The following is a 23,911-nucleotide window of genomic DNA, read 5'->3' as shown; positions in this document are numbered from 1 at the left end:
ATATTTGAGTCTAATCAAGAGCCAAAGAGAAATAGAGACACCAAAATCTAAGACAAAAAACATTTAAATTTAAATTTACCTTTCAAAAAATATTTAAGAGTTTTAGACCTTAAGGAATGAGGTTTAACATTTTAAATTGTTCCCATTCCCTGCAGGAGAGAATGATTGGCATTGGATTAATAATTGTTACATCATTAAAAAGGTACTTACGCTGTTAAGTATAAGCCCTGTGGTGAGTTTAATGAGCAATTAATGTTGAATTAATTCAACAAGTACTTAAAAATAATGGGGCAACTGAGAGTCAGATGCCCTATCTTTAACAGGCAAACAACTGAGGAATGTACATTACCCAGCAAGTTCTAGAGATTTATAACTCACATTGTACCTCTTAAACACCTGGATTTGCTGGCTAATTTGCACATCAAAGTAGTGCATATCATGAACTCCCAGTTCTTTTTCCTGGAGGATTTGGCCTATTTCTGTGCCCACAGATGTAGGATTCTCATTAACTGGACTTATCTTTTCCTGGAGATGGTTAATGGTCAGCATCACCCTCACTAAAAATAGCACAGCTTTGTTGAAAAAAAAATGAGGCCAGTGGAGAGCAAAATGGATTTGGTCCTTCATTCATTTTGTTCAATGTCTGTTCCTTGTTATTCAATTCAACACAGCTATTGGAATATATGCCAGGCAGGACTAAAGATCATCTTCCTCCTGCCAGGTGCAGCACGACAATCATGAACTCGGAATTTCTATAAATAAAACCAAATCAACAATATCCTGTTGCAATTGATCTTTTTATTGATTTTTTTGTGTGGCAGAACAATATTGAGATATATGAGACCAAGATCGAAATAGGAAGTCAGTTTAAAAACAAGAGAGAACAGGAAATTCATTCCTTAATTCATTAATGTGGGCAATTTCAGCCACTCGCTTTGAGGACAGTACCAGATGGCACACAGCATCTTCTTTTATCTGGAAGCTGTAAACCATTTTTAAAAATCAGTTTTCATGACTAAAATTGAATTTGAGAAAATGACAGGCTTTCACTGATAGAGCAGCTTAAAGTAATTCAGGCAACAGCGCGCTGGGAATAAAAAAAAACACAAATCCCCAACAACATTTTAAGGGATTAGTAAACCAATCAAAAATATTAAGCTTACAGCAGTCCCAACTGGGTATTCTGGCACTTGCTGATAGAAAGGAGCAAGGAGAGGACATTGTCAGGCGGAAATCGAGGAACAGTCAGCAAAATCATGAACTTTGTATAGTGGAGATACTGATCCATTAATGTGTCTAAATTGCCAGATAGGGTGTTGAAAGCCTCGCGTTGGTAGGTGTTTAAATGCCTTTCGAAAACCCCTCCTCCCACTACCTTAAAGCAGCCGTATATGCTCAACAACTCGGGGGTCACAGGAATGGAGGAACCATACTCTCCCTGGATGTGAGATTCCCTGAACCCTCTGATCAACTGTTGATCAAGCATTGACCCACCATCCATCAAGAGGTGTTCAAGAGCTGTGTTTCGGGTAAGTGAGGAACTAACATGTTAGAGTTTACGGATCTGTCGTGATATGTGAAACCACTGAAAGTTGCCCTAGCTCCATTTTTCTTCATTGTGGTGCCTACATTATTGTACTGCCAGATGTAACCCCGGAGAACGTAGAGGACGCCTTAATTTTCTGCATGCCGTGAATGGCTCGGGCTGTAAGATTTTCCTAAGTTAGACGTGATATCACTGATGCTTGAGTGAGCTTTGAGAATTTATTTGCAACGAGAGTCTAAAAAAAGCTGAATCTTCAAGTGATATCTGTGAATGAAATGGCTGCACAACTGAGCTTTCTGTGCTGGTCATTGACTGCGTAAGAGCCTTGACCTCATCTTTCACATCTCTTTACTCACAGCATTGATGTTTATCTTTGTACCTTGTTGGGAAGTGACGAAAGTGAAAGCAGACAGATCAGAAACCTGGCTTGAGAGACCCCACCACAGGGTAACTCTTGTCCTCTCTGCCAAAGAATAGTGGCTCCAGGATTAGCCTGTTGAGCCACCTGAGGACACACGAATGGTGAAGCCTGGCAGATGATATCCTCATCTCCAGGGACTGATGGCTACGATGATGACCTCAGGAGCCCAGTGCCAATTGGTATATTGTTATGATCCCAATGGAGACCAATAACGTTTAAAAAGATATTTGAACTTCCAATGGCTGACTGAAGGGATTACATGACAAGATTTCTCTTGAGACTTTTACTGTAACAAATGAATCAAAAACAACATTGCAGGCAACATATACTTTAACCCAAAGAAAAGGAGGTGTGGGCTTAGGTAGGGTGCCCTTTTCAAGGGCCGGTGCAGGCTTGATGGGCCGAATGGCTTCTTTCCGCACTGTAAATTCTATGATTCTATGATTATAATATTTAAAACAACGAAAAATCCCATGTTACGTTCGTATTTTTCTCTCTTAAGTGTACACTCCTTTTACCTTTTCAAGCTAGGAAACTTTTAACCTCCAAACTGGAGATTAGCTGGAGACTCCTCCCTCTAGCCAAAGCTAGGCAAATCTTTCAGCCTTGTTTAAATCCCCACTAACTAGGGCATAATTCTCCAACTCCCTCGCAGTGAGTTTTACCACTACGGAGAAGCTCGCCATCAACTGCTGGTAGGATCTTCAGTTCCGTAAAAGTCGATGGCAATGTACATTTCATGCCTGTGCTGTCATTGGGGTACCCATGGTGAGGGTCAACTGCAACAGGACCGGAAGATCCTTTAATAAGGACACGGGGAGGATACACCAGATGAAAATAAGAATAATTTACAAGCGATATATAAATACTTCCTGGTTGACTCCTACCGAATTTCTGCTTGGTCGGTGCCTTATTGGCCAACCTTGTATACTTGAGGTAATTGGAATAATCCGTCTCTAGCGGGGGAGCTCCTACCCCGCAAGCAGTATGGGAAGACAAACATTCCCACCCCATAGGTCCCATGCGGATATTACATTCCTCCTCCCCCCCCCCCCCCCCCCCCAAAGTCCAAAGACCCCCTTGATGAGCGGTGAGACAATGAAGGAGGAGCAGGCAGAGGACATTTGAGCCTCTTCGGCTCTGGTGAGTCCTCATGAAGCTGATGCACTGGATCACCTGGTGTATACCGTGCTGGTGAATGCCGTCTCCGCAGGAATGACGTGGCGGATGATCGTCAGGAGGCGGTTGAACTACAGAGTTGGCATCCGAGACCTCCAAGGTCTGCATCTCCATCGTGGAGTTGGACAACACAACGTCGGATATTTCGATGTCAAGAGAGACCGGAGGCATTACAGCAGGCTTGTTCGTCAATGGAGCTGGAGGTTCCAGGGCAGGCCTCTTTCGAGACCCAGCACGAGGCAACCTCCGTGAGCGAATGTGATCCAGGTGTCATTTCAGTAATTGCCCCTGGACCAGAACATGGTAAGAGACTGGTCCCATTTGACAGCGGACAATGCCAACGAGCACTGTCGTTGAAGTTAGGAATGAACACGCATCGTTGGGTGCGAAGCATTGAAGAGGATGACGTTGAACTGGGCAACGCCCTTGCAAATTCTGGTCACGGCGCACTTTCACGCTGATGTCTGGTGGAATCAAACTCAGTCGTGTACGAAGTCTATGACCCATTAACATCTCAGCAGAGGCTACCCTAGTGACTGCATGTGGCATGGTCCTGTACGAGAACAAAAATCTTGCCAGTTTTGCGCCCATTGAGCCGGACGTCTGTTTCTTGAGTCCCCGTTTAACCGTCTGCACAACCGTCTCTGCCAAAACCATTCAATGCCGGATGGCATGGGGTGGTGCTGATGTGGCAAATCCCATTGCTCTTCACAAAAGTGGCAAACTCTTCACTCGTGAAAGAGGACCTCTGGGATTCTATGGGTAGAAAATAAAATGCACAATCGCTCGATGGTCACCCAGAAGGTGATCAATGCCATCTTGTGGACCTCCAGCCACTTGAGTGGGCTTCCACCAGGACAAGAAACATTGAACCCAAGAAGGGACCAGCAAAATCAGTGTGCATGCCGGCTCAAGAGTGCCCCGGACACTCCCAAGAATGTAGGGGTGCTGTCGCAAGGAGCTTCTGGTGCTCTTGACAGATGGAGAACTGTTGGGCCAATGTCTCATTATCTGTGTCCAAACCCGGCCATGAGACATAGCTTCTCACCAGCTTAATTTTGGACACTCCGGGATGTCTGTTGTGAAGAACCTTTGCCGGGACTACAAATCTGGTGTCCTACAGGAGGCTGCCGTCCTCCACAGTCAGCTCTGACAATTTTGTGGTGAACACTTTCAACTCCCCTGGTAGCTGCCCACTGTATTGCACAAATGACGCACCTTGGCAAGTACAAGGTTGGTTTGTGTCTAGTCGCGCGCACACGAGACAGTGATGGGCAAGAAGTCCAGCACGGTAGCATGGTGGTTAGCATAAATGCTTCACAGCTCCAGGGTCCCAGGTTCGATTCCCGGCTGGGTCACTGTCTGTGCGGAGTCTGCACGTCCTCCCCGTGTGTGCGTGGGTTTCCTCCGGGTGCTCCGGTTTCCTCCCACAGTCCAAAGATGTGCGGGTTAGGTGGATTGGCTATGCTAAATTGCCCTTAGTGTCCTTAAGGTTAATGGGGGGGTTGTTGGGTTACTGGTGTAGGGTGGATACGTTGACTTGAGTAGGGTGATCATTGCTCGGCACAACATCGAGGGCCGAAGGACCTGTTCTGTGCTGTACTGTTCTATATCTATATCTAAAGTCAGGACAGCAAAAATGTAGGAGAGTTTGTGGATTAGATCTGCAGGGGAAGACGGCTCAATGCATCAGCATGTGCAATCTGGGTCCCTGGGCGGTGAATGTCCAAATTACCTAACACACACCTTTCAGAACTTGTGGGAGGAAACAGGAGCAGACACAGGGAGAACGTGCAGACTCCACACAGGTAGTCACCCAAACCGGGAATCGAATCTCGGAACCAGGAGCTGTGAAGTAACAGTGATAACCACTGTGCTACCGTGCCGTCCAAAATCTAGCACAATTCGTTCAACCTATGTAACTTTGTCAAGAACGACACTTACTTGCTGACAGTTCGATTAGGTGAAAACTGTAACCTGAACATAGAACATAGAACATAGAACAGTACAGCACAGAACAGGCCCTTCGGCCCTCGATGTTGTGCCGAGCAATGATCACCCTACTTAAACCCACATAACCTGTGTACCCGTAACCCAACAATCCCCCCATTAACCTTACACTACGGGCAATTTAGCATGGCCAATCCACCTAACCCGCACATCTTTGGACTGTGGGAGGAAACCGGAGCACCCGGAGGAAACCCACGCACACACGGGGAGGACGTGCAGACTCCACACAGATAGTGACCCAGCCGGGAATCGAACCTGGGACCCTGGAGCTGTGAAGCATTGATGCTAACCACCATGCTACCGTGAGGCCCCTGAACAATGGTAAACCTCAAGAGATGAAACCTGAGATGAAACCTTCCATGACAACGTGTCTTTTGGCTTCAGTAGGTCTTTTTGTTCTTATTTAGAATACCTCTCCATTCACCTGAGGAAGGAGCTGCGCTCCGAAAGCTCGTGTTTGAAACAAACCTGTTGGACTTTAACCTGGTGTTGTAAGACTTCTTGCTGTATTTAGAATAAGGCATTGCCTTATCAACAGGGTGTTGAATTTAAATATAGCGTGCTCAGGGTTTCACTCTGGAGCTCTATTCACTTTCATGACTTGAGGTTTACCATTGTCCAGGTCGGTCAAAAAAGTGTCAGCAAGAGAAAGCAATTGAATTGTTCTCCTCCTGTTTAAATTCAGGATTATGGTTCGCTTGCTGCTTTAAGAATATGCTTAAAGTCATGTTGGTGATTGTTGTTCTGGTGGGGCCATGAAGTAAGCGGTCACATAAAAGGTGGTTCCCATCTGGAAACTCATTTTTTGCACCTTCTTAACCCGAGCAATGGACACCAAATCTGAAAAAAAACGTACTAACCTGACCCTCATTGATAGCTCGGCCAGTTTGGTGTGCCAGTGGCTACCAAGCGAGATGCAAAGGAAACAAAAACAGACAGAACGAAACCCCCGCATTGGAATCAGTAAACCCATGTGGCAGTGTGAATCTGAACATGTTGGATCTTGCTGAGTTGTTGATGCAATCCCAGTCTTTGATGGAGAGGCTGATGGAAATCATCATAGTGAACTCCCAGAGCACAGAAAGGTGAAGGAAACCTGTTGTCAGCAATGCAGTTGGCTATCGAGGCTGCAATGGCCCCTCTATGTGGGCAGATGGACAGGGTAGAGCAGCGGCTGGAAGCCCAACAGGCAATATCCAAGAAATGGGGAAACCGGTCATGGAGTAGGGCGAACAATGTTAGCGGCGAACTTAAAAATTCCTGAAGCACATAGTAAATGACCAGTAGAGCTGGTTGCGGCACCAGAACCTCCGGATCGTCAGGTTGCCCAAGAGCACAGAAGGTGAGAGCCCAACCAAGTATATCTCAAAGATGCTCGAGAAGCTGGTCAGGGAGGAGGGTTTATTGACCAGGCCCACAAGGCCCTCTGCCACAAGCCAGGGAACCATCGCAGACAGTAATTGTGAGACTGCACAGGTACCAAGACAAGGAATGTATCCTAGTTTGGGCGAAAACCACACAGACCTGTGACTGGGAGGAACACTCCATTCACGTCTACCTGGACATTGGGGCCGACCTAGCTAAACGGTGAGCGGAATTTGACAAAGCTAAGGTGGTTCTTTTCAAAAGCAAAGTACGATTTGGCATGCTGCGCTCGGTGAAAGTTTGGGTCACTTATAAAGACAGGGACCATTTCTTTAACACGCTGGAGGAGTCAAAAGACTTTGTACAAAAGAATAGATTGGAAATGGGAAAGAACAATGCGGAGGGGTGTGAAACCATGGATATTTCTCCATCCTGTTGTTTTCCTTTCACCTGTATTTGTTCTGGTTCCTTTCCTCTAGAGTCTAGATTGTGTTGTTTTTTGCTTTCTGAGGTTACAACTGAACCCTACAGTTATCAGCGCCAGTCCATCTGGGTGAAGGGGAGTCTGCCACTTCTGGAGTATTCCTCTGCCAACACAGAAAACCTTAAATGGCAAGAGAGGAGGTACGGGGCGGTTGGCGATCGACCAGGTTGGGGTGAATGGGCTTTGTTTCCAGGTGTGGGGGGGGGGGGGGGGGGGGGGGGGGCACCATGCGACCGAGCAAACTAGTAAACAGGAGTAATGTGTGAGGGAGGGGGAATGGTGGGGGGGGGGAAGTCAGTGGGTTGGGGCCTTTGGGAACTGGGGGGAGAAAGGAAGGGCCTGCACAGGGAGGGGTAATAGACTGTCTGATTGAAGGGGACAAGGGGGGGAGCGGTGTAGCTGAAGGGGGGTGAGGGTGGAAGGCTGGTCACACAGGTTTCGTGGCTGAACAGTGTGAATGCGGTCAGTGGCAGTGCCCATCTTGAATGGACCGAGGACAAAGGTGAGCCCGGGCATGCAGGGACAGGCCCACGAGGTGACCAGGGCTGACCCTAAAAGGAGGGATGCAGAGACAACCCCCCTGCCTCAGAATAGTCACCTGGAAAGTGAGGGAGCTCAACGGCCCAGTCAAAAGTTCCTGAGTCTTCTACCACCTGAAATACCTGAGAGCTGATGTAATCTTTCTGCAAGAGACACACATGAGTATCAAGGACCAGATGAGGGTCAGGAAGGGCTGGGCGGCACAGGCGTATAAATTGAATTTTCATGCGGGGGCAATCCTTTTTTAAAAAAGTAAATTTTGAGTATCCAATTCATTTTTTTTCCAATTAAGGAGCAATTCAGCATGGCCAATCTACCTACCCTGCACATCTTTGGGTTGTGGGGGTGAGACCCACGCAGACATGGGGAGAATGTGCAAACTCCACACGGACAGTGATCCGGGGCCGGGATCGAACCCGGGACCTCGGTGCCGTGAGGTAGCAGTGCTAACCACTGCGCCATTGTGGATAATCTTTACGGTGACCAATGTGGTGATGGACCCGTGGGTTGGGGGGATGGTACATAATGGTGAGTGCGGTTCTGGTGGGGTCTCCGGTGGTACTGGTGAATGTGTACCCCCTGAACAGGGAGGATACAGAGTTTATTCAGAACACACTGGCAATGATCCCCAACCTTAACTCCCACCAACTGATCATGGGGAGTGACTTTAACTGTGTCCTGGTCCCAAGGGTGGGATCCCAGGTCATTTGCAAGGTTGGGAATGGCGAACGAACTGACAGGCTTCATGGGACAGATGGGGAATGGTTAATCTTCAGGAAGTTCAGCCACCAAGGGAGAAGGAGTTCTTCTCACACGTCTGCAAACTCGCTCACCAATAGCCTTTTTTGTAGTGGGAAAATCAGTGCTTCCAGGGGTAGTAGGGATGGAATACTCAGTAATAGTGATCTCAGACCATGCACCACACTATGTGGATGGGAGGTTGGGCACAGGCCGCCCCCAGCTCCCCCCCCCCCCCCGTGGAGGTTGGACGCCATCCTTCTCGCTGACAAGGCATTTTGTGAAAAGATGGCACTGGCCATCGACAAATACGTGAGTTGCAACCAAAACGGGGAAGTATCACCCTCCACATTCTGAAGTGAGGCACTGAAGGCTGTGGTCAGGGGAGGGGGGGGGGGGGGGGGGGGGAGATAGTAGCTTACAGGATGCATAGGATGAGAGGAGAGGGCAACTAAACAGTGGTTGATCGACTCCATACTGGAGGTGGATTGGCAGCACTCTGCAGCACCGACGTTGGAGCTGCTAACGGAGAGGAAGTGTTCAAGATAATCTCAACCGGCAAGGCAGTGAACCAGCTCTGCCGGACACGGCGGGCATTTTATGAATATGGGACAAGGCCAGCCGTCTGCTGGCCAACCAGCTGCAGAAGCAGATGGCCGCATGGGAGGTAACATGGACAAGGGACGAGGGGGAACGGTTGGTCACAGCTCCAGAGGAGTTCAATGGTGCCTTTGGAACCTTCTATCGAGGGCTGTACACAACTGAGCCCCCGGAGGAGGAACTCGAAGATGATGCAATTTCTGGGTGGACTGGACTTCCCGGTGGTAGAGGAACATAGAACATAGAAAAATACAGCACAGAACAGGCCCTTCGGCCCACGATGTTGTGCCGAACCTTTGTCCTAGATTAATCATAGATTATCATAGAATTTACAGTGCAGAAGGAGGCCACTCGGCCCATCGAGTCTGCATCGGCTCTTGGAAAGAGCACCCTACTCGAGGTCAACACCTCCACCCTATCCCCATAACCCAGTAACCCCACCCAACACTAAGGGCAATTTTGGACACTAAGGGCAATTTATCATGGCCAATCCACCTAACCTGCACATCCTTGGACTGTGGGAGGAAACCGGAGCACCCGGAGGAAACCCACGCACACACGGGGAGGATGTGCAGACTCCGCACATACAGTGACCCAAGCCGGGAATCGAACCTGGGACCCTGGAGCTGTGAAGCAATTGTGCTATACACAATGCTACCGTGCTGCCCTTAAGAACAAATTAATCTACACTCCATTATTCTACCATAATCCATGTACCTATCCAATAGCCGCTTGAAGGTCCCTAATGTTTCCGACTCAACTACTTCCACAGGCAGTGCATTCCATGCCCCCACTACCCTCTGGGTAAAGAACCTACCTCTGACATCCCCCCTATATCTCCCACCATTCACCTTAAATTTATGTCCCCTTGTAATGGTTTGTTCCACCCGCGGAAAAAGTCTCTGACTGTCTACTCTATCTATTCCCCTGATCATCTTATAAACCTCTATTAAGTCACCCCTCATCCTTCTCCGTTCTAATGAGAAAAGGCTTAGCACCCTCAACCTTTCCTCGTAAGACCTACTCTCCATTCCAGGCAACATGCTGGTAAATCTCCTTTGCACCTTTTCCAAAGCTTCCACATCCTTCCTAAAATGAGGTGACCAGAACTGTACACAGTACTCCAAATGTGGCCTGACCAAGGTTTTGTACAGCTGCATCATCACTTCATGGCTCTTAAATTCAATTCCACTGCTAATGAACGCTAGCACACCATAGGCCTTCTTCACAGCTCTATCCACTTGAGTGGCAACTTTCAAAGATCTATGAACATAGACCCCAAGATCTCTCTGCTCCTCTACATTGCCAAGAACCCTACCGTTAACCCTGTATTCCACATTCATATTTGTCCTTCCAAAATGGACAACCTCACACTTGTCAGGGTTAAACTCCATCTGCCACTTCTCAGCCCAGCTCTGCATCCTATCTATGTCTCTTTGCAGCTGACAACAGCCCTCCTCACTATCCACAACTCCACCAATCTTCGTATCATCTGCAAATTTACTGACCCACCCTTCAACTCCCTCATCCAAGTCATTAATGAAAATCACAAACAGCAGAGGACTCAGAACTGATCCCTGCGGTACGCCACTGGCAACTGGGCTCCAGGCTGGAAACGGGGCAGGAACTGGAAGTACTGTTGGGTCTGGAGGAGGTCATGGAGTGCTTCAACTCCATGCAATCCAGGAAGGTGTCGGGAGCGGATGGGTTCCTGTTGAATATCTATCAAAGATTTGTGACGGTGCTGGCTCCACACCTGCTGGAGATGTTTTACGACTCGATGTCGAATGGGGCCTTGCCATCCACATTGGCACAGGCTTCAATCTCATTGATAACCAAAGGATGACAAAGACCTGATGGAGTGCGTGTGATACAGACTCATCTCACTCCTGAACACTGATGCTAAGGTTCCAGTGAAGGCTTTGGTGAGATGACTGGAGAGTTGCTTGTCAGAAGTGATTGTGGAGGATCTGACTGGGTTTGTCAAACGCTGCCAGCTGTAGGCTAACATCAGATGACTGCCGAACGTGGTCATGTCCCCACCCATGGAAGAGATACCTGAGGTGATCATCTCCTTGGACGCAGAAAAGGCCTTTGACTGGGTGGAGTGGAAATACCTCTTTGAGGTACTGGAACGGTCTGAGCCAATGTTCACCTTGTGGCTGAAACTGCAGCGATCCCAATGCAAGCGTCAGGATGAACGCCACAAGCTTAGAATACTTCCGGCTGCACAGAAGCACGTAACAAGGATGCCCGTTGTCCTCGCTGCTGTTCACTCTGACAATTGAGCCACCCGGCTACTGTGCTCATGTCATCAGGTGGCTGGATTGGCACTGATAGAGGAGACAGGGAGCATAGAGTCCCTGTATATGTGGATAACCTGCTGCTCTACATCTCAGACCCCCTAGCCAGCATGGAAAAGATAATGGACCTCCTGAGGGGGTTTGGAGCCTTCTCTGGATACAAACTAAACCTGAGTAATAGTGAAATTGTCCTGGTCAGCCCCCAGGGAGAGGAGGCTGAGCTGGGAGCACTGCCGTTCAAGTTGGCCCAACCTAAGTTTAGGTATCTGGGGATCCAGATAGCCCACAGCTGGACCTGGCTCAACAAATTAAACCTAACTAATTTGGTGGAAGGGGTGAACGGGGGTCTGTGAAGGTGGGACTCCCTCCCACTCTCCCTGATGGGGAGAGTGCAGACGATAAAAATGAACGTTCTGCTTTTGTTTCAGTCGCTCCCAATTTTCCTCCCCAAATTATTCTTTGCCAAGGTGGATAGACTGATCTTGGCCTTTGTGTGGGCGGGAAGAATCCCAGGATACATAGAACCATCTTGCAGAGGGGACAACGCTTGAGAGGTCTGGCACCACCAAACCTTCTGTATTACTATTGGGCTTCGAAAGTAGAAAAGGTGCGGGGTTGGCTTGCGGAGCTGGGGGCCGAATGGGTGCAGATGGAGGAAGCATCGTGTCTCGGGACCTCTCTGCGGGTATTGGTTACTGACCCTCTCTGGTTCTCTCTGACCAAGTTCTCAACGAGCCCGGTCGTGGTAGCATCACTAAAGGCCTGGAACCAACTCAGACACCACTTCAAGCTGAGGGGCATGTCCGTCTCAATCTGTAACAACCACAGATTGATAACAGCGGGAATGGATGCAACCTACAAAACCTGGAAGTGGGAGGTGCAATGATGAGGTTTAGGAACATATACATGGACGGCGTGTTGGCAAATCTGGTAAACTAACGGAAATGTTTCAACCGTGAAAGAAAGCGAGTTCAGATAACTCCAGATATGGGACTTTCGCCGCAGGGAGGCCCCTTCGTACCCTCAGCTGCCTAAGCACACCCTGCTGGGCAGATTGATGTCGCCGGATGAGATGGGAAAGGGAAGGAGCTCAGACATATATGGGTGACTGCTGGGCTGGTTTAGCACAGTGGGCTAAACAGCTGGCTTGTAATGCAGAATGATGCCAGCAGCACGGGTTCAATTCCCGTACAGGCCTCCCCAAACAGGCGCCGGAATGTGGCGACTAGGGGCTTTTCACAGTAACTTCATTGAAGCCTACTTGTGACAATAAGCGATTATTATTATTACTAAAGCCCTAACTGGACAAAACAAGGAAGAGGTGTGGAGGAGGAGGAAGGGGGGGAGGGGGGATACAAACTATTTGCACTACATGTACCTGTTTTATTGTTGCTCACGAGTTGTTTGGTGTGTGTTTGCCATGCTTAGAATAAAAATATATATAAAAAGAAATGTTGATGATAGTCAGAGAATCCTGAAGCTCTTTTCTATCATGCTCCCAAATTATTTTAAATTCTTTCTCCCACTCAGCATGAATTTTGTTCGATTCCTCCCTCACAGGAGCAACAGCTTCATCATTCTGAAGTTTTAATTTGAATTCTAGAGCTCTACTTTTTCCCTCGTAGTTCCACAGTATCAGCAATAGTTACAACCAAGTCATTTTGTTCAAAGCATGCCTTGCTTTGTTTATTATCAGCCTGGAGTGCCACTGTCACATTCTACCTTGAAACCTTTGACTTAGTTTCTACCAGCAAGCTGAATTCAGACAACGTCAATTCATTTCGAGCCCTTTTGAACCATTTGTTGTCTGTCTGAGGTTTCAGTGTCTTTTTAATCCCAGAAGTGGAATAGTGCCGGAAGACTGGAGGATAGCAAATGTTGGCCCCTTGTTCAAGAATGGGAGTAGAGACAACCCTGGTAATTATAGACCTGTGAGCCTTACTTCGGTTGTGGGTAAAATGTTGGAAAAGGTTATAAGAGATAGGGTTTATAATCATCTTGAAAAGAACAAGTTGATTAGCAATAGTCAACATGGTTTTGTGAAGGGTAGGTCATGCCTCACAAACCTTATTGAGTTTTTTGAGAGGGTGACCAAACAGGTGGATCAGGGTAAAGCTGTTGATGTGGTGTATGTGGATTCCAGTAAGGCGTTTGATAAGGTTCCCCACGGTAGGCTATTGCAGAAAATAAGGAAGTATGGGATTGAAGGTGATTTAGCGGTTTGGATCAGTAATTGGCTAGCTGAAAGAAGACAGAGGGTGGTGGTTGATGGCAAATGTTCATCCTGGAGTTCAGTTACTAGTGGTGTACCGCAAGGATCTGTTTTGGGGCCACTGCTGTTTGTCATTTTTATAAATGACCTGGAAGAGGGTGTAGAAGGATGGGTTAGTAAATTTGCAGATGACACGAAGGTCGGTGGAGTTGTGGATAGTGCTGAAGGATGTTATAGGTTACAGAGGGACATAGATAAGCTGCAGAGCTGGGCTGAGATATGGCAGATGGAGTTTAATGCGGAAAAGTGTGAGGTGGTTCACTTTGGAAGGAGTAACAGGAATGCAGAGTACTGGGCTAATGGCAAGATTTTTGGTAGTGTAGATGAACAGAGAGATCTCGGCATCCAGGTACATAACATAGAACATAGAACAGTACAGCACAGAACAGGCCCTTCGGCCCTCAATGTTGTGCCGAGCCATGATCACCCTACTCAAACCCACGTATCCACCCTATACCCGTAACCCAAACCCCCCCCCCCCCCCTTAACCTTACTTTTATTAGGACACTACGGGCAATTTAGCATGGCCAATCCACCTAACCCGCACATCTTTGGACTGTGGGAGGAAACCGGAGCACCCGGAGGAAACCCACGCACACAGGGGGAGGACGTGCAGACTCCACACAGACAGTGACCCAGCCGGGAATCGAACCTGGGACCCTGGAGCTGTGAAGCATTTATGCTAACCACCATGCTACCCTGCTGCCTCATAAATCCCTGAAAGTTGCCACCCAGGTTAATAGGGCTGTTAAGAAGGCATATGGTGTGCTAGCCTTCATCAGTAGGGGGATTGAGTTTCGGAACCACGAGGTCATGTTGCAGCTGTACAAAACTCTGGTGCGGCCGCACCTGGAGTACTGCATGCAGTTCTGGTCACCACATTATAGGAAGGATGTGGAAGCTTTGGAAAGGGTTCAGAGGAGATTTACTAGGATGTTGCCTGGTATGGAGGGAAGGTCTTACGAGGAAAGGCTCAGGGACTTGAGGTTGTTTTCGTTAGAGAGGAGAAGGCTGAGAGGTGACTTAATAGAGACATATAAGATAGTCAGAGGGTTAGATAGGGTGGACAGTGAGAGTCTTTTTCCTCGGATGGTGATGACCAACACGAGGGGACATAGCTTTAAATTGAGGGGTGGTAGATATAGGACAGATGTCAGAGGCAGTTTCTTTACTCAGAGAGTAGTAGGGGTGTGGAACGCCCTGCCTGCAACAGTAGTAGACTCGCCAACTTTACGGGCATTTAAGTGGTCACTGGATAGACATATGGATGAAAATGGAATAGTGTAGGTCAGATAGGTTTCTGATGGTTTCACAGGTCGGCGCAACATCGAGGGCCGAAGGGCCCGTACTGCGCTGTAATGTTCCATGTAAGTCTGATCTTTTGACTCTTTCGACATCTCTCCAGTCAAGCCATTGGTCTTCACATGAGATTCAAAGGCTGGCATATGTTTTTCCAAGTTCATTGATCCAGCTGAAACATCCTTATCTTTAACAATCTCAATGGATTTTGAGGAAATGCCCGGTGGCAGAAAGTCATTTTAGTTAGTTGGTTCATTAACTTAAGATCAACATCATTAATAAGCAGTTTTTAAAAAATGATTTTATTGAGCTTTCATATTTTATATCCAATAATTTATAAAATGAAAAACCGTGCCGAAAACCATCACATATATTCACAAGAAAGTATCTTCACTACAACTATGGCCGTGACCCACACTTTAGTCAACATACATATTATACATTGCCCAATATGGCTAAAACACTATTTACAAGCGTTTATTTACACTTTGGTTTGGGCCTTCGCTTGCCCTCGGACTAGTCCCTTGCGGCTTTGTCCCTCCCGCTTGTCCCTTGCGTTCTTTTATTAAATAGCAGTTGTGAAACCACTCGCACAATGACACAACCACTGACTAAAGCACAGTTTAAATTGACTAAATGGAACATACATCATATGAACAAGGAGCAGGAGTAGGCCACTCGGCCCCGTGAACCTGCTCCATCATTCAATAAGATCATGGCTAACCTTTCGCCCCTTTGTTAATCAAGAATGTATCTAACTCTACTTTAAAAATATTCAAAGATTCTGCTTCCACTGCCTTTTGAGGAAGAGAGTTCCAGAGGCTCACAACGCCCTGAGAGAAGACTACTACTTATCTCTGTCTTAAATAGATGACCCTTTATTTGTAAAGAGTGACTCCTCGTTCTAGGAAATCCTCTCCACATTCATCCTGTCATCCCCCTCAAGTTCTTGGGCGGAATTCTCTGCAAGGCCCGACGCCGTCATGAAACCCAGAGAGGTTCACGACGGCGTCGGAGGCCGCTCCTGGCCCCCCCCCCCCGGGGGGGGGGGGGGGGGGGGGCTAGGAGGGCCGTGCCGTGAATCTCGGCCGCGGGGCCTTGTCGCTGGCGTCAAAGCGCGGTACGCCGAGAATGACGGGGCCGGCGCGCCTAATGACGTCAGCCGCACATGTGCAAGTTGGCCGGCTCCAACCCGCGCATGCGCAGCTGACGTCACGACGGATGACGGCTCAAACCCGCGCATGCGCGGTTGCCGTCTTCCCGTCCGCTTCCCCGCAAGACGCGGCGGCTTGATCTTGCAGGGCAGCAGAGGGGAAAGAGTGCGTCCCGTTGAGACGTCGGCCCGACGATCGGTGGGCACCGATCACGGGCCAGTCCCCTCCCGAGTACGGTTGTGGTGCTCATTCCCCTCTCCGCCCCCCACAAGCCACAAAACAGCTGTTGGTGCCATGTTCACGCTGGCAGCGATCACGTGCGGTTGCCGCCGGCATGAACCGGTTGGGAATGGCTGGCCGCTCGGCCCATCCGGGTCGGAGAATTGGGATGGGTGGGTGCCAGAGCGGCCCTCCCACGTTTCTCCCACCCGGCGTGGGAGCGGAGAATCGCGCCCCTTATGTTTCAATCATAATCCGCCTTTTACGCTTCTAAACTCCAGCGGATATAAGCCTCTCTTGTCCAAACTTTCCTCATAAGATAACCCACCCATTCCAAGTGTTAGTCTAGTACTGGGCGCGATTCTCTGCCCCCCACGCCGGGTGGGAGAATAGCGGGAGGGCCTCCCGCCATTTTTCACGCCCTCCCGCTTTTCTCCCCCCCCCCACGCTCGACCCACGCCACGAATCGCCGCTCGCCGTTTTTTATGGCGAGCGGCGATTCTCCAAGGCCGATGGGCCGAGCGGCCGGGTCTTCACGCCCGTTTCAACACGGCAGCAAACACACCTGCTTGCTGCCGTCGTGAAACGGGCGCCAGATGTCCGTTTGGGGCATCTGGGGGCCCGATTACCACGGCCGTGCCAAGGGGGGCATAGGCCTGCGATCGCAGCCCACCGATCGCGGGCCATGCATCCGTAACGGACAAATTCTTTTCCCACCGCCGTCCCGCAAGATCAAGCCGCCACGTCTTGTGGGGCGGCTGAGGGAAAAGACGCCAACTGTGCATGTGCTGGTTGGCGTTGTCCAACCTGCGCATGCGCGGCTGATGTCATCGGCCGCGTCAGCCGGCGTGACGCTTGGCGTGCGGCCTTGACGGCTGTCGTCAAGGCCACGCCGCCGTGACGCACGGGGCCGCGCTCCTAGCCCCGCCCGGGGGGGAGAAACGGCCCCGGAAGTGGGCGTGGAGGCTGCCGTGGGTCACGGCCTGTCCCACGGCAGCCTTTACGATTCTCCACATTTGCGGAGAATCTCGCCCATTTTTACCAACCGGCCAAACTTCGGTTGATACAACCCGCCTGACCTTCGTGACCCACACTTGCAGACCTTCGCGACCCACGCCGGCCGACCTTCGTGACCCACCATTTTCTCTTACCTTGTTTGTTGCTGACAAAAATGGAGGAAATAGTTTTGGGTCCCTTTGGCCCCAATCCCAATGGTCCCTTTGTCCCTTTGGTCTCCTGGGCCCCCCAAACTTGAAAAAAAACGGTTGCGACCATATTAAAAAAAAATGCGGTCGCACAGCGCATGCGTGCCCGATCACCAGTGCGCATGCACAGATGATCGGGCACGCATGCGCAGTGCGGCTGAATTTTTTTACTCTGTTCCTGGGCATTTTTTGGCCACTCACAGCCTACATTATTAAAAGCTAGCTGCTGCGGTTGTTGCGCGCGGATTTGCACGATCGGGATCGCCACGATGGACGGCTCCACGACCCTCCCGACACCCGCCCACGACCCACCCGCGGGTCGCGCCCCTGAGTTTAACAATGCCTGGTCTATTAAACGTTCTCTGAACTGCTTCTAATGCATTTACATCTTTCCTAAAATAAGGAGAGTATATGGTACACCAAATGTGTTTTCACCAGTGCCCTGTACAACTGAAGGAGAACTTCACAACTTTTGTAATCAATTCCCTTCACAATAACTGATAACATTCTATTCACTTTCCTGATTACTTGCTGTATTTGCACACTGGCCTTTTGTGATTCACACACTAGGATGCCCAAATCTCTCTGCATCTCAGAATTCAGCAATTAGATATTATGCTTCATTTTTATTCTTCCTGCCAAAATGTCAAACCTCACATTTTCCCACATTATACGCCATTTGCCCGATCTTTGCACACTCACCTAACCTAACTATATCCTTTGTAACCTTCTTATATCCTCTTCATAACTTACTTTCTCATCTACCATTGTGCTATCAACAAATTTAGCAGCCATTCCTTCATTCCCAAGTCATTGTGTGTATTGTATAAAGTTGAGCTCCAGCACTGATCCCTATGGCATAACTCTCAACACCTTTTACCAACCATTAAACAACCCATTTATGCCTCCTCTCTGTTTCCTGTTAGTCAATCAACCTTCTATCCATGCTATTCCACCTTTGCATAATTATATGCTTCTTTCATGCCCTCATAACAACTCATATTTAAATTTAAAATATTAGTCTTGGATCCTTCTGAATGTAAAATTCAGTCATATTATGATCACTGTTACCTAGGGGCGTCTTCGCTATGATGAAATTAATTAATCATATCCCTTTGCACAATACCAGATCTCGTAGCCTGCTGTCTGGTTGTCTCCAGAATGTGCTGTTCTGAGAAACTATCCCCATGATAGTTCTATGAACTCCTCATCTAGGCTACCTTTGCTCATTTGAGTTTTCCAGCCTATATCTAGATTATCACCCCCATTATGTCTTCCTAGAATCATAGAATTTACAGTGCAGAGGAGGCCCTACAGCCCACTGAGTCTGCACTGGCCCTTGGAAAGAGCACCCTACCTAAGACCACACCTCCACCCTATCCCAGTAACCCCACCCAACCTTTTTGGACGCTAAAGGCAGTTTATCATGGCCAATTCACCTAACCTGCACATCTTTGGACTGTGGGAAGAAACTGAAACCGGGAGGAAACCCACGCAGATACGGGGAGAATGTGCAGACTCCACACAGACAGTGACCCAAGCGGGAATAATCGAACCTGGGACCCTGGAGCTGTGAAGCAACAGTGCGAACCACTGTACTATCGTACCGCCCATTCCGAACATGTGATTACTGTTAGTGGCCTGAACACCGCTCCCACAAGTGACTTCTTGCCTTTATTATTTCTCATCTCTGCCCAAATTGCTTCTCCATCCTGCTTTCCTGCACTAGGTCATACCACTCTATTACGCAAATACAATCATTATTTAACAGAGCCACCTTTTCCTAGCTTCCTGCTGTTCCTAAATGTCATATTCATTATTCAGATCCCAGTTGAAGTCATTCTGCAGTTTCTGTAATGGTTGTCAGATCGTACTTATTTATTTCAATTTGTTTAGTTCACTTATTTAGTTCACTTGTTTTCTTTCAAATGCAATGTGCATTCAGATACAGAGGGCGCAATTCTCCGCACTCACGACGGTGCGGAGAATAGCGGGGTTCGTAAAATTTTACGGCCACGCTAGTCTGACGCCCTCCCGCTATTCTCCCCCCCCCCCCCCACGCCCGACTCCCGATACGAATCGCTGCCGCCGTTTTTTTACGGCCAGCAGCGATTCTCAGCTGGCCGATGGGCTGAGTTCCAAGCCCTTTACGGCTGTTTTTACGAATGGCAAACACACCTGGTCTGGCCGTTCGTAAAAACGGCCGTAAAGTGCCAATTTTTAAAACCATGGCACCGATTGGCACGGCAGTACCACGGCCGTGCCAAGGGTGCCATGGGCCCGCGATCGGTGGGCACCGATCGCGGGCAGCGGGTCCGATACCCGCGCACTCTTTGTCCTTCCGCCGCCCCGCTGTATCACTTCGCGGGGCGGCTGAGGGGCATCCCGGCCCGCGCATGCGCGGGTTTCGCGCAAATGCGCGATGACGTCATCCGCGCATGCGCGGGTTGGAGTCTTCCAATCCGCGCATGCGCGGCTGACGTCATGTGACGCGTCAGCCGGCGCAAACTCTGGCAAGCGGGCTTAACGAAATTCGTTAAGCCCGCGATGCCGGAGTTTACGGCGGCGGCATGCTAGCCCCGACCGGGGACCAGAATCGGTTCCCGGTCGGGGAGGGGGAGGCTGGCGTCAAACCCGCCCGGATTTGATGCCAGCCTTACGATTTCTCCCTCTCTGGGAGAATCGCGCCCAGAGTCTTTAGTTCTTTCCTGTTATTATTTTTGTAACCTGCAGTCTTATCTGCTGATTTACTCAGATAAATAATTCCTATCAATGTCCTGTACTTAGCCCTTTTACTCAGCAAATATTCTGGGAAGAAATTCATATCTTTTGCTGACATCAAACATCGGCCCGAACCTGTATTTCTAAGAATAACGATCCCTTTGGTCCTATTATCAGACAAGAATAGAGTTACTTCACCCTCAAATATAAAACTCCCCAAATATTTTATGTTCTGATTTACACCCACTGACAAACATTAGATGATATTTCGTTTATCACACGCTTCACTCATTGCTACAACATTTTCTGGAAAAAACACCAAACATACCTAGAAACTTCACCAGCTTTGTCTTTAATTTATGGCAGTCTGCTTTTGCATGCCCTGTCCTCAGGCAAAAATAACATGCTGGTCCCATGAATACTTATCTCACATATTGCCCTTTTTTTACTACTCTGATGTCATTGATTATTCAGTTCTCTGTGAATTTGATCTGTGCAGCTCACAAGAGTTCATTATCTCTTGTCTCTCCAGCTTATGTGTGCGGGGGGTGGTTGCAAAATAATGGTTTTCTGCCACCTACGTGTTTGTTGGATAGTTCGTAACCATTAGTAACAACTGCAGCTTCTTTTATTTTAGAGGTTTTATAGACTTTTAGGCGGCATCTTATTTCTGAAGGAATACTGCTTTGAAATTCTTCCATTAACATCACAGGTGAAACTCCCCAGTCCCCCAGCGCATTTCTTGGTGGCGCACCGTTCGGCAATGGCGGGATTGTCTACTCCCACCGCTTGTCAATGGGATTTCCCATTGAAACCGCCCCACGCCACCAGGAAACCCACGGGCAGGGAGTTGTTGCCGGCGGGTAAAGAGAATCCCAAATGCCTGAGAATTCCGGCCCACACCTCTAAGTTTTCAAAATCTTGCTCAAGGTCCATAGCTCTGTACAATTTATCACATAGCATTTATTTTTCTCTCATAAATCCTTAGAGGTCTTCCTCAGAGTTCTAAAATTGTGGCTGTGGCCTTCTGGATTTCATACTTACCCATCAAGCACAACAGCCGCAAGCATATCATAATTGGTCAAGAAGGGATAAACCAGGAAACTGCAGGTCAGACAGTCTAACGTCAATGGTGGGGAATCTATTGGACACAATTCTGAGAGACAGAATGAATCTGTGTTTGGAGAGGCAAGGATTAATCGAGAGCAGTCAGCATGGTTTTGTTAGGGAGAGGTCCAGATTACAATCTTTTGGCAATTTTCTCAGATGATACAAACTAAATTTGAACTCCATCCTTACTGAAATTAGACACTAAACAAATATTCCTTGCCAAATTTTGTCCCAAGGTTACGGCTGACTCATCTTCCAGTCTGCCTCACTCATTCGCGTAATCAAAATCTGTCTCCATCCAGTCCAAATTTTTGACTTCCCTTTCTCTTTGAAATTCGACAACTTACTTTTCTAATTGTTCCTTTTCCCTTTATTTTTCTCTCTGAATTTTGCTCTTTGGAATTCTAATTCAAGTTTTTGCATCTCCCATTCTTTGTTGAGTTCCATTTTTAACTCAATCCTAGGCAGCGCAATCTGAGTGCTATCTGCATTAATCTTTTCCGCCTCAGGGTCCAGAAACTGAACCAATTATTGCCTTTTTGCACCCATTTTAAAATCTATTTTCAACTTCTCTGCAATTGCCTTCAAAATAACCTCTGTTAACAGTTGCAAGGAACTTGCAGAATTGTCTCTCTCTCAGAATGCAATAGATAGGGCAGCACGGTAGCATGGTGGTTAGCATAAATGCTTCACAGCTCCAGGGTCCCAGGTTCGATTCCCGGCTTGGGTCACTGTCTGTGCGGAGTCTGCACGTCCTCCCCGTGTGTTTGTGGGTTTCCTCCGGGTGCTCCGGTTTCCTCCCACAGTCCAAAGATGTGCGGGTTAGGTGGGTTGGCCATGCTAAATTGCCCGTAGTGTCCTTAAAAAAGTAAGGTTAAGGGGGCGGGGGGTTGTTGGGTTACAGGTATAGGGTAGATACATAGGTTTGAGTAGGGTGATCATTGCTCGGCACAACATCGAGGGCCGAAGGGCCTGTTCTGTGCTGTACTGTTCTATGTTCTGTGTTCTATGATAGCCTTTTGAACTTTTCAATACAGACAGCAATGTTCACTGTAAAATCTTGTTCGTTTAAACTCTGGAAAATTGCAGTGCACTCATCTCAGCCTGATTTGAGATCCCAACAAGTCTCCAATTTGTTGCGAGCCCCATTCAGACGGGGCAGCATGGTGGCACAGTGGTTAGCACTGTTGCCTCACAGCTTCAGGGACCTGGGTTCAATTCCAGCCTCAGGTGACTGTCTGTGGAGTTTGCACTTTCTCCCCGTGTCTGCGTGGGTTTCCTCCCACAGTTCAAAGATGTGCAGGTTAGGTGGATTGGCCATGCTAAATTGCCCTTAGTGTCCAAAAGATTAGTTGGGGTTACTGGATTATGGGGATAGGGTGGAAGCGTAGGCTTGGGTGGGGTGCTCTTTCCAAGGGCTGGTGCAGACCTGATGGGCTGAATGGCCTCCTTCTGCACAGTTACTTCTGTGAAATCTGTGAAAAGAAATTAGAACATCCAGTGACTGATTGACTGGAGCATACAACAAGATTTCAAGTCTTGAGACTTTTTACTGCAACAAAGAAATTAAAAGCAACATTGAATAAACACTATTTTCATAGGCAATTTATACACTAAACTACATTTAACTTTTAAAATGAGCAAAAAAATCCATGTTACAGTTGTACTTTGCACTATCACTTAGGTGAACACAGCAGTCTCCCGAAACCAGTCCAAAATGATTCTTAGCTCATGAGGGGTTACTTCTTTTTTTTCCTTTTCTAGCCAGGTAGCATTTAATCCACAAACTATCTTTCACAATAAGGGATTACCTGTAAATACCTCCCTCTCGCCAAAGGAAAATATTCCGGCCTCTTTTAAATCCTCACAAATTTGGTCTCTTCAATCCGAGTATGAGATTGACCTGCATTGCCTTGTGAATAATAGAGACTACTCTCTATTGCCTCTCTCTCTCCTTTTCTCTTTCTTTCTTGTTTTCTCTCTCTATCTGATGATTGCAGTTTGGCCATCTGCATGGCAACGTGAATTACATGCATCTTATATCCAGGTTCAAGTGCTAATTTATTATCACCGAAATCCACAATTCCATTTTACTCTGGAATTAAATAGGCAGTTTAAAGCTTAACCTTTTATAGAGCCTGGTATTCATAACATCTTTCTGTGAGACTTGAAGACTAACACTCTGCCTGGATGATACATAAATGACCTTGCTATTGTCTATTGATGGACAATAAAATGACCAGGGCCTCACCATTCCCAAAGCAACAAAGCCACTGAGGCAACTTGTTGGGCAGAATTCAGTACAGGTTACAGGTTCCTCCATTTTACCCTGAAATAAATACACTCCTAAAATACAACAATCTTACAAATTTCATATTTGTAAAAATAATCCAGGAGCACTTCCATTAATACCTTTGTTGGATTTGATTTAATCCAAAGACCACTCTATTGAATCAAAATTACTAGAAGCCCAGAGAAGCTCGTCAAATAAGAGCTTGGATTTCTGACAATGCTGCCAGGCGTACATCAATTAATAACCTTGCAACAACATTAACCCTGCATCAGCCCTGGCAGCTGAAGTTCCTGTAAGGGGACTAAGAACCTGTAAATTTAAAAAAAATAGACATTGATCCCCTCATATCTATTTCTAAAATTATAAAAATTGGTGAAAACCCTGTTAAAATGACCAAAGCTATGTCTGTCTGTGACTCTTGAATGAAAGGAGCTCCCCAGCAGTAGCGAAGA

At 47.8% G+C, this 23,911-nt stretch overlaps 1 protein-coding gene across 8 annotated transcripts in view; it reads left to right on the top strand.

The window, feature by feature from the left end:
• The first annotated feature begins 1,201 nt into the window (after window positions 1-1,201).
• The window catches only part of LOC119964940 (uncharacterized protein KIAA1614-like), a 180,178-nt gene continuing 157,468 nt past the window's right edge, over window positions 1,202-23,911 (top strand). For all 8 annotated transcript variants that reach the window (XM_038795149.1, XM_038795151.1, XM_038795147.1 and 5 more), the window contains exon 1: window positions 1,202-1,529. The gene's annotated coding sequence lies outside the window, so the exon portion shown is untranslated. The remainder of the gene's footprint in view (window positions 1,530-23,911) is intronic.

The sequence above is a fragment of the Scyliorhinus canicula genome, chromosome 4, assembly GCF_902713615.1.
Source record: "Scyliorhinus canicula chromosome 4, sScyCan1.1, whole genome shotgun sequence".
Lineage (NCBI taxonomy): Eukaryota > Metazoa > Chordata > Chondrichthyes > Carcharhiniformes > Scyliorhinidae > Scyliorhinus > Scyliorhinus canicula.
Note: the sequence above shows the minus strand (reverse complement) of the source record. Positions and strands in the feature narration are given on the sequence as shown.